We start from the raw sequence: 11,405 nt of genomic DNA, 5'->3' as shown, positions 1-11,405 counted from the left end.
ACCTAGTCTGGGTTCTATAATGTTCTTTATCCATTCCTCTGTTGATGGACACCTAGTCTGGGTTCTATCACTTAGTTATTGTGATGGTGCTGTAATAAAGACAGACATGCAAGTATCTCTGACATATTTTGATTTGTACTCTTTTGGACAAACACCCAGGTGCTATAGCTGGGTCACATGGTAGGTCTATTTTTAGTGTTTTGAGGCATGTCTATACTTATCTCCATAGTGGCTGGTGCTACCTAAAGGTTGTTTCATCTTTCCACAGTACCACAGGCTGGTGACCAAATCTGTAGCATGAAACCTTTGAGTCCTTTCAGATCCAAAGCATGATGGCTTCCTCTCAACAACACAATAAATTTCATACTTATCCCTTATAGATCCTTGGGAAAGCCATTATATTTAACTGTTTTATAATAAGTATGGGTAGTATAATATTTCCATATTTTCAAAGAATTATTTGTATTCTTCAAAGGATATTGAAAAATTAAGGCATTGTGGGTTGGGTATGCTGGGTACATGGTGAGTTCCTTCTGAGTCAGGGCCTTCTCTACTCCTGCCATTTTCTTCTAGAAAGTTCCCTGAACATCTCTGGATTTCTTCCTCAGGCCTTTTATAGCAGTGGCTGGAGGGACCTCAGTAACAGGCTAAGGAAAGCAAGCTGTTTTAATGTTCTTCCATTGGGTGACTGGAGTGGGTCCTCTAATCAGGCCAACAGAAACATGCATAGCCCCAGAGTCAGAGCCTGAGGAAAGCACTCCACCTGAGATGTGCAAGAGAGTCAAGGTTGGGTGGCTGGAACATGTATACTAGGCACCTCCCTGAGGATGGAGTGGGTTTTTATATCTGATGTCTAGAGTGCAGAGGCCCATTAAGTTCTGAGGTCTCTTTATACGCAGTGTAGACAAGCCTGCCCATCTGTCCTCTCTGTCTCTGCCCTCTGTTCCTGCATCTCTGGCACTCTGCAGAATCCCATACCAGCCCTCCTGGAATGTGCAAGCTCCTTTCTTTAAAACTGCCTGATTTCAGGGGCCTGTGGCTGGGAAGTAGAGTTATCTACCAGTGCCTTGGACTTCTCTAGATTTTGACAGTCGTGTCCACCCAGAATTCTCTAAGCTGCACTAGAATCTTCTACATGGACTGGTTATGGGAAGTGCAGCCTGTGGGACTTGTGTGAGACGCTTAGCTTGAGCCTCAGCCCAGCCTGCCTTCTTCTTGACCTAACCTACTTTGCATATCTTTCTTCTTCTCCTATCCCACTTTGCACATCTCTGTAACCCCTGGCTTATGGACAACTGGTTCCCACTCACAAGCATCCAGTAAGTTAGCTCCCGGCATGTCCCCTGGCAGAAGTCTGGCATCAGCAGACAGCATCCCTGCCTAAATTTTACTGCAGGTAGCACTGTTGTAATTAATGGGGCAAGTTGGAAAGGCCATCTGCTGATCATGATAATATTCCTGCTATAAAGCAATGTTTGCTGTCCATGATCTAATTTTGTATGAGAAAGCCTTGTGAAATAGATAGATCCAAGGTTATCCCAGTTTATAGAAGATAAAGCTAAGGCTCCAATCTATTTGTTACTGAAAATTTAGTCATTAAGTTCCTCTACCAAGGCAATATAAGGAAGCAATTAAGTTTTAGTTGTGTATGTGTGTATGTGTGTGTGTGCACATACACATGCATATGTAACCCTGACAGTGATTGTTGTTGTCTAGACACCATCCTCTTAAAAATACTTTGTTTTATTTAGTTTTTATTTTTATTTTTTAAATATTTATTTATTTAGTATAGAGTGTTCTGCATACATATATGCCTGCACACCAGAAGAGGGCACCGGATTTTATTATAGATAGTTATGAGCCATCATGTGGTTGTTGGGAATTGAACTGAGGACCTCTGGAGAAGCAGCCAGTGCTCTTAGCCTAAGTGTATGAATGTATTTTCTGTATCTAGAAATGTGCACCATGTGTATGCCTAAATGCCTGTGGAAGTCAGAAGAGGGTGTCTCATCAAATAGAACTGGGGTTACAGGTGTTATAAGCCTCCATATGGATGCTGGGAATTGAACCCAGGTCCTCTGCAACAGAAACAATTGTTCTAAACCAGTAAGCAATCTCTACAAGTAATCTCTGTAGTTCTATCTATTGATTTTTTTAGACAGTGTCTCTCATACAAACACTGAAATTCAAGCACTAATGATATGCCTATCTCCATCTCCCCAAATCTCAGGATACAAGTGCATGTCAAACACCTGGGTTTTTAAAGTGGGTTTCCAGGGCCAGTGGCATGATTCAGTGGGTAAAAGTGCTTGCTTCACAAACCTTGTGACTTGAATTCCATTTCCAAAGCCCTTGTAAAAGGTAGAGAGAATCTACAAAGTTGCCTTCTGAACACTACACATATGCCATACCATATATGCCTCAACACACCATGCAAACACACATGCATATACACACAGCACTAATAATATAATAATGGTAATCTTTAAAAACAATTTAATGGGATTCTGGGAATTGACCCCAGTCCTTATGCTTGTATGGCAAACACTTGACTGGCTATACCATCTCCCCAGTCCGGCCCAGCTGTTCTTTTTACTATCTTGAGCTGATATCACTGGTATGTGCGTGCGTGCGTGCGTACGTGTATGTGTGTGTGTGTGTGTGTGTGTGTCTGTGTGTCTGTGTGTATGTCTCTGTGTGTGTTTGTGGTATGTGTCTCTGTGTGTGTCTGTGTGTTCATGTGTCTGTGTTTGTGTGTTTCGGTGTATGTCGGTGTATGTCTGTTTCTGTGTGTGTGTGTGTTACATGGCAGAATCATTTGGTGCTCAACTGGCTTAAGACCCTGATAAGAACTGGGCACTATTTATTCATTTATTTTGTGAATATTTATGAGAAGCCCACTATGTGCAAGGCACATATGAAGGCACTCTTCTTCAGAACTTCTCAGGCTATATGTCAACAAGAGACAAAAGGCCTGGTCCTGGCTGGAGCTAGAGCTCAGTGGTAGAACTCTTGCTTAGCATGTGTGAAGCCTTGGGTTCAATACACAGAAGCAGCCAGCCCTCCCAGCTTTAGCTTCTATTCTAATTCTATTCTATTCTATTCTACCCCTTATGATGTATATATGTGTGGATGTGTGCACATGTGTGGCATACATGTGGTGGTCAGAAGGCAACTTTCTGAAGTTGATTCTCTCCTTCCACCCAGTGAGTTCCAAAGATCAAACTCAGATCAACCAACTTGAGAGCAACTGCCTTTGCCCACTGAACTTCCTTACTTCTTGCTTGTAGTAGCCCACTCCTGAGGAGTATAGTACTCAGACCTGTGTTAGAATGTCACTCCTCTTCCCCTCTTCACATGGAGACAGCAGCAGCATGGCTCTACACCTGTCTGCTCTGGGTCTGTGATTCTGTGGCCAGTCTCTCAAGGCCCTTTTCATGTAGGAGCTGAGTCTCTGCATTTTTTTTGTACTTTCAAGAGGCCAAACAACCCCAGCAAATTTGGTCAATGTGGTGAAAACCATCTCAGAGGCAAAGCAAGCCATACAAAGTCACGGTGTCACTGTAGCTCCTTTGTTCAGCTGCTAAAGATATGGGCATAAAGATATGGGCTTTCTCTTAAGACCAATATTTCAAGTGAGGGAAAATGGAAACATGGAAAACTATGGGATTAATTTGCAGCTGGATTAAAAGAGAAGAATCAGTAGTGAAGCTTATTTCAGAGGAGAAACCCACACTCTAGATTTGGGCTAAAATATGCATTTTTGTGGTGCATATTGCTCTTCAGCACAGGTCACAATACATAGTTGATTTGATTCACAAAATAAGCCTTCAGGATCTGTTACACACTATAATTATCTCTGAATCTTTTGTACAAGGGAAACATGAAAACTGGACTTTCTGTGCTGTCAGAGATGTTTTCTTTCTCCCCTCCCCTTTTTCTAATCTTCCTTAAAATATTGGTGTGAATTAAATTCACTGAGGAGGAAGCCAGAAGACATCTTCTATAATGCAGTTTTGAAAATAAGAGGAAAGTTGTTATTACTCCCATCTGGGACACCATATGTTTGCAGACTGGTGTGGGAGTTACCATATATCTCTGACCCCAAACTCAAGATCTGGTTAAATAGGCTTAAAACATCCCCTTTCTTGCTCCAGACATATAAATGCAAGTGACTAAAAGCAAAACTATGGATACCTATCATCTGCTAAGAAGGTCCAGGAAATCACCAGCAAGGGCCAGGGGCTTTATTGGATCTGATTACACATAATGCTTATAGTGGGGAAGGACAGCATAGACTTTGGATGGTGCCTTGCTGGCCTTTGTAATTTTAATGAAGCCATACCCCATCTGGCTACTGCTGAAAGCAGGAAGTCCAACAAAGAAAGAGTTCTCTGAACTTTTATCTTGAAACATCAGCAACAATATAAATATAAATTATAAATATTATACATATAGTAAATATATATTATACATACATGCAGAGGGTCAAGAGTGGACACACATTGCAAAGTGGAAAGTGCTGTTTAATTCACTGTAATGTTTCTGAGTCAGCTAATTAAGGACAAAGAGTCTACTCATTCATCTTAACATGGCCCTGAAGGCAATGTGCTCATCTGGGATTAGCGCTGTTCACCATCATTTTGTCCATGCAGAAGAGACTCCATGTGGCTACAAATGGAAGAGAAGGAGAACAAAGGATCTTGACAGAGTACTGGACTCTCCCCTTTGCACTTCTGGGATTTTGTAAGTACAGAGAATCTGAGACATGCCCTTTAATATATGTGTAGTGGGGCACTTTTACAATATGATTAGTGCTTCAAAGTTCAGAAAAGCACATGTTGTAGTTGTCATGACCCACCATGGCATGTGACAGTTTGTAAATGACGAGGACAGAATTTCCGTGTAGTAAAGATGATGAATGTCCTTCAGCTTAGTCTATGGCTGGGGAACACACTTTGCTGATACTACAATTCTATATATTTCTAAGACTGAGAAGATTACAGGTCTGACTTGTATAATAAAACCCACAAGACTTTAATAAATCCAACCTGAAGAAAACGTAATAAATAAGAAATTTAGGAACTTGCATCATATTAGGATTAACAGATCTCTTATGGTTGACATTCCTAAACGAGCACTAACTAGTATAGTTACTTTCTAAATCGACCATATAGCAGACACTATAATTTTTGTAGACCCTGGATAGGTTGCTGTAGATGTGAAAATAGAATGGGAATTTTATAATCAGGATTGTTTGTCATGTACAAAATTCCCCTTTGTTACCTGCTTTGAAACCTTGGACTCCCTTGGTTCAAGAATGACCCAGTGTCATATAATATTGATTTGTGATTTTTTTTTAAAAAAAATGTGTGTGTATATGTATTTGCATGGCTATGAGTACATGTATGTGTGTGGAAGCCAGAAGACAAATTTGGCTGTTGTTCTGCAGGCTCCAGCACTATGTATTTTGTTTTGTTTTTGTCTTGACACAACATCTCTCACTAGCTTGGAACCTGCCTAATAGGTTAGGCTGGATGGATAATGCTTCTCATTTTTCTGCTTCCTCAGTGCTAGGATTGCAAAGGCATGTGACTACATGCTTTTTAAAATCTTCATTGTTTATTTTTTAAACTATATTAAAAACTGTTTATTCTCCATCTCTCTCTGTCTCTCTGTCTCTCTCTCTCTCTATCTGTCTCTCTCTACATATGTGCAAGTCCCAGAGTCCAGAAAAGGGTGTCAGACACCCTTGATTTGGAGTTATAGGCAATTTTGAGTCATGAAGTGACTGCTGGGAAACAAACCCAGGTGTTCTGGAAGAATAGAAACCACTCTAAATTGCTGAGCTTTCTCTGTATATACACCTGACATTTTCAAAATGTGGGTTCTGAGGATTGAATTTAAGCCCTCATGCATTTAAGGTAAGCACTTTGCTGACTGAGCTATTTTCCAGGTTGTGATTATAATCAATAATTTAACAGTGATAGAGAAGCAGTATGGAACCAGCACTGCTTTCTTTCCTAACAATCCTACATCCTACAGATGGCTCCAGAACCCATCTAAAGAATCCCTAATTAAATCTAAAGAAACCCTAATTAAATAATTAAATAATCTTCATATATGTTTATGGCTGTGTGGCTTGGTGTTCTTGTGGGATTCCTAACATTGGGATTGGGGGAGGGGCTGTCTCTGACTCTTTTGTCTGTTTATGGGACTCTTCTCTTCCTTCTGGGTTGCCTCATCTAGCCTTGATGTGATGGTATGTGCCTGGTATTTTTATACCATGTTTGGTTGTTGTCCCTGGGAGGCCTGATGTTTTCTGAGGGTCAAGGGAGTGGTGGTCCAGGAGAAGAGAGGAGGTGGAGGGGTGGAGAGACTGGGGAAAGAGGAGGGGAAATTTCACTTGGTATGTAATATATGAGAGAAGAATAAAAACTTTGAGTGTTTGTCAAGATTTGAAAATGATTAAATAATTATTTTACACTACAGTTTAGATTTTTAAATTGTACATGAACAAACTTTTATAAAAGTCTTCATAGACTTAGTCACACAACAAAGTAGTTTGCTTTTGTTTTGTTAAGGACTAATGAAGAAATTTTAAAAGTTGAATCTAATATCTCAAAATGCTTAGGTCATAAACAATTCCTAACAATCAGAGAAAAGTACACTTACCTTTCCCCTAACTCATAATCCAGTCCTACCCTCTCCCAAATTAATTATCTTCTTTTTTATCTTTTAAATGTGATTCCAGGTGTATGGGTATGTAAAATAGGTATAAAAATTAAACTTTTTCCAATAATAAATCCTAAAGAACTTAATTTAAAAGTTATTCTTTGATATACATGTAACTTTACTACCTATTAAATACTTTTATGATTTGCATCCTAATGACAGAGATACACATGTTTACTTAAAGTTACTTAGAAGTTGAATATCAATACACAGGACATAGAACAGTTTCAACCTGTTTCAGAATTGATTGATATTTTCACTTGATAATTATCAATGCTGAGTCACTTTACATAAATATTTACTCCAAAACAGCAAGGGTATGTTGAGGGAAATATTTGGAAATTCTGCAATCCTGTTGCCGGCCAGCGGCAACAATAAGAATGGGTTTTCTGGAATATGGCGTCAGGAGAAAATTGGCAAGTCATGTTTATGTTACCTTAATCCACGTAGAAGGTTCTTAAAAAAAATTAGACAGCACTCAAGTGTGATCACTCAGCCATCTTTCATTTAATAATAATTTGTTACAAGGCAACAGGTAGAATAGGTGAGGCAAAATCCTTCCCCCAAGTTCGTCAGCATGCCGGCCCAATCAGCAGCTCCTTATTTGGTCTCTGGAGGTGGGACTTCCAATGTAACTGGAACCAGGAGAGAGGCATGGCAAATAGCAGGAGGTGGGCAGAGAGGTGTGGTTATGAGAGGCAGGCAGGGTCAAACAGGAGGGTTACACAATCCCAAGCCAAAATTTATTGAATGAGTTTTTTTTGTTTGTTTTTGTTTTTTGTTTTTTGTTTTGTTTTGTTTTTTGTTTTTTCAAGACAAGGTTTTTTTCTGTATAGTCCTAACTGTCCTGGAACTCACTCTATAGACCAGGCTGGCCTGGAACTCAGAAATCCACCTGCCTCTGCCTTCCAAGTGCTGGGATTAAAGGCATGAGCCACCACTTCCCAGCTATTGAATGAGTTTTAATGAAACTCAAATCAACAACATGAAAAGCGACTTTTAAAATCAAATACCCTAGCATTTGTACAGTCCAAAGATGTACTGCTTAGGTACATGTTGAGGAATCATGTTAGGAGAATAGTAGAGATCTTTGTTTTCTATAGTTAACCTATCATGTGTCTGTAAGACCAGAAAACTTCATAAGTATTGTACTTCATAACATACAATCTCAAGTCTGAGCTGAGGTGTTTTAGGCATTCATTACCTTGCTGGAGGAAGTGGTTTTGTTTTGTTTTGTTTTAATTAGTCTTTTTTTTTTAATTGAATATCCTTCACTGGTCCTGCTTCCATGAGTGGCCAAGATCAAGGGAAAGGGGAGGGCAACCAGCTGATGCAGGAGGGGCCGTTTTCATATTTCATTTACACACAGAACTAAACAGATAAGCATAGAGTCACTACTGTGGTTAGAAGTTGGCAGCATGGGATGCGGAAGGATGAGGAATAGGGGTGTCGTTAGAAAAAATACAGGCCTCCTCAAACTGGGTGCCTAGGACAGGACTTAGTCTGCTTCAACCCAAGAGGAATCAGAGGATCTAAAGCAGTTAGAGAAGGCCAGAACTGTCAGGGATGGAAAGAGGACTGTCCAGGGGGTGGGAGGGCTGTTTGGCCCTCCCCGTACTGGGATCCCCGCAGCCCCTCCAGTCTGGCAGAAAAGGGGCAGTCTGCAACACCCAAGAGCAGATCTGGGACTGCTAGATGCTCCAGGCAGGGTGCTAGAGGTGGCTCACACAGGCTTGCCCTCCAGGGAAATGACTGTGCTGCCACCTAGTTTCTCTGCCAGGATGCCACGGTCCTTGACCTCGTAGCAGTTAGCTTGTAATTCATGCTTGATTCCTGTCAGCTTCTTCTTGATGGCATCCTTGGAGCTGACGTAGATAATTTTGCTCTTAAGGGGCATACTCTCAGGGGCCCAGAAGATGAACACCGGGTCCTCCTTCTTGCTTTTCTTGGTCTCATAGGTTGCATCACATTGTGGCAGTCCTTGTCTGACAGCATCTTGACAAAAATGTAGGGGTTGTCCACCATCTGCCCCAAATCTCCTACCAGGATCTCCTTGCCCTCCACCAGGATGACGTACTTCTTGTCCTCACTCAGGTAAAAGAGCACTGCCTTCTTGCATTTCTTTACTTCTTCTGGTGTTGAAGACTTGCAAACTTTCATGTCATTGAACACTTTCATGACACCATCAGAGACAGCCACAGCAGAGGCCATGTTTCAGGAAACAAAAGGGAGATAGAAAGAGCTGCTGAAGAACTGAGCTGCCGCAGCTGCTGTCAGGATCCAATTGACAGGCACTGAGGTTTTAAAGCCAATATATCCAAACTCTCATAGCCAGTTGGCTCAAAAATTATCCAGCACCATTAAATAGTAATTAAAGAATAGTGCCTTAAAAATAGTTGTGAGACAGTTGAAGTTTTATATGTGAAATGATAAAGTTGGGCCTCTCATACTTTAGACAAAAATTTACTTGAACAGGGAAAGCAGTCAGGCATAGATGCAAAATTCCTATAATCTACAGTAGGCTGAGACAGAGGATTACAAAGTCCATGCCAGCCTGGACTATGCAGAGAGTGACATACACACACAGACACAAACACATATACACATACACACATGAAAATAAAGCATCTATAAATAAATTAGGGGAATTAGAGAACATGCTGATTAAGTATCTGTTAGAGATGGGATTCTTGCTGAGCTTCTTTAAAAAATAAAAAAGCATGTTTATTTATTCTCTGATAATTTCATTCACACAGACACTGTTTCTTGATCATATCTACCCCAACCTCACCTTACACTTCCCCAGGCACCTCCAGCAATTCCTTTATATCCTCTCTGTCTCTCTCTCTCTCTCTCTCTCTCTCTCTCTCTCTCTCTCTCTCTCTCTCTCCCTCCCTCCCTCCCTCCCTCCCTCCCTCCCTCCCTCCCCCTTCTCTCTTTCTCTCTCTCTCTCTCTCTCCTCCCCCCTCTGGAAACACACTGAGTCCAATTAGTGCTGCCTGGAGGAATATTGGCTGATCTTGTTGACTTGCTCTTGTGCAGGTAACCATGGCTGCAGTGAGCTAATGGATATCATGCCTGTGTCAAGTGTAGAAGACAGTATTTCCACAACACCCCTTTATATCTCCCAGTTCTTGACATTCTTTCTAATCCCACTTCTGCAATGTTCCTTGAGATGTGTGTATGTGCATGCATGTATGTGAACATGTGTGATATCTAGATGTTCCATGTAGGATGAATAATCAAAAGTCACATACTCTAAGCACTGACTAGTTATGAGTCTGTGTTAGTGACTGACCACTGCAGAAAAAAAAACCTTCTTTGGCTGAGGCTGAGAGCAGCAAAGATCTATGGGTATAAACAGCAATAGTTAGAAGGCAGTTTGACCACATGTCCATTTAGCAAGACAATAGACCTTGCTTACCCCTAGAGCCGATGGCTTTACAAGAATGGGCTTTTGACCAATAAAGTGGGGGGCCTTTTATGGTCTATGCATTGTTGAGTCTACAGAGTTTCAGGCTGCAGAGCTATCTTTCACTTTGGATTTTACTTTTATTTTTTTTGCAATAAGACAAAAGTGGTGTTTCATAGAATCTCCTTAGAGGGATGGATAGGTGTGGGGAAGAACTAGGGATTGGTTAGCACGATAGTTAAAACGCAAAGCTAGACCAGGAATGGAGTTATATGACATGAAAGGAATAGGGAAATCTAAAGGTAGTGCCAGGGAAAAGGAGTGGTACTTAATGAAAGCTGGAGGGTGGATGCAGCTGGCAAAGAGCAGGCATTTGAAGGAGACTTCCCATGATCATGACACGCATGTCCACATCTCTCTATACAGAGAATAATACGCTTCTGACAAAATTAAGCTCATTGTAATTGGTTCTTGGGCACTGAATGCTCGAGAATACAGCTGCTCTACAGATGATTTCCCCTTTTTGATGACAACAAAGGAAGGGCTAGGATATATGTGCATGTATATGTACATGTACGTGTATGTATGCATATGTATACGTAATTTTATTTAAAGGCTTTTACTCAAAGTTAGATCAGAAGTGATTAGCACTAATGTTTATGATTATATTGTCATATATTTAGTCACAAAGTTCAAAATTCTACTAGCTTTTTACCAAGGAACCCAATTTTGCTGTTGTTTTTACTTAGAGACAGTGCTATCAATAAAGCTAAGCGAACAGTGTGATTCATGGGTGCATCTGATTCCTATGGAAAAGGGTGGGGGCAGATGGGAGCAGACAAGTTCTATTCTTCCCCAGCTGTGCCTGGCTTCCAACGCTGTTTCTGCACATCTGTATCCAGGAGACAAGTTCAAGTCTCCATTGCTGCTGCTGTTCTGAAGTTAAGCTGACAACTCCTCTCTCACAGCCACGGAGCACCAACAGAGCCATCTTGAGACACAAAGATGACTGAGGCATTGTATGATTCTCACATTTCTTCCCAAGAGACACAAGTGATGGAGTTTTAGAGAACTTGCTAGAATTTTAGATTTTAATAAGAAAAAAAAAGCAAAGCAAGTATACTGATTCAATGAGAATATTACATATTTATATAAATTGCCATCCCTTAGGGCTCTAAGAATATTGAAGCTAAAAAAAGTATTTTCTAAAAACTAAGCACAAAAAGACAGACATTTCTGATACATTCATCACACTGTT

General features: G+C 40.7%; 1 pseudogene; it reads right to left on the bottom strand.

The window, feature by feature from the left end:
- Positions 1–8,434: 8,434 nt before the first annotated feature.
- LOC116104063 lies at positions 8,435–8,946 on the bottom strand (annotated as a pseudogene).
- Between the last annotated feature and the right edge of the window lie 2,459 nt (positions 8,947–11,405).

The sequence above is a fragment of the Mastomys coucha genome, unplaced genomic scaffold, assembly GCF_008632895.1.
Source record: "Mastomys coucha isolate ucsf_1 unplaced genomic scaffold, UCSF_Mcou_1 pScaffold21, whole genome shotgun sequence".
Taxonomy (NCBI): domain Eukaryota; kingdom Metazoa; phylum Chordata; class Mammalia; order Rodentia; family Muridae; genus Mastomys; species Mastomys coucha.
This window is presented reverse-complemented; position numbering and strand designations above follow the sequence as displayed.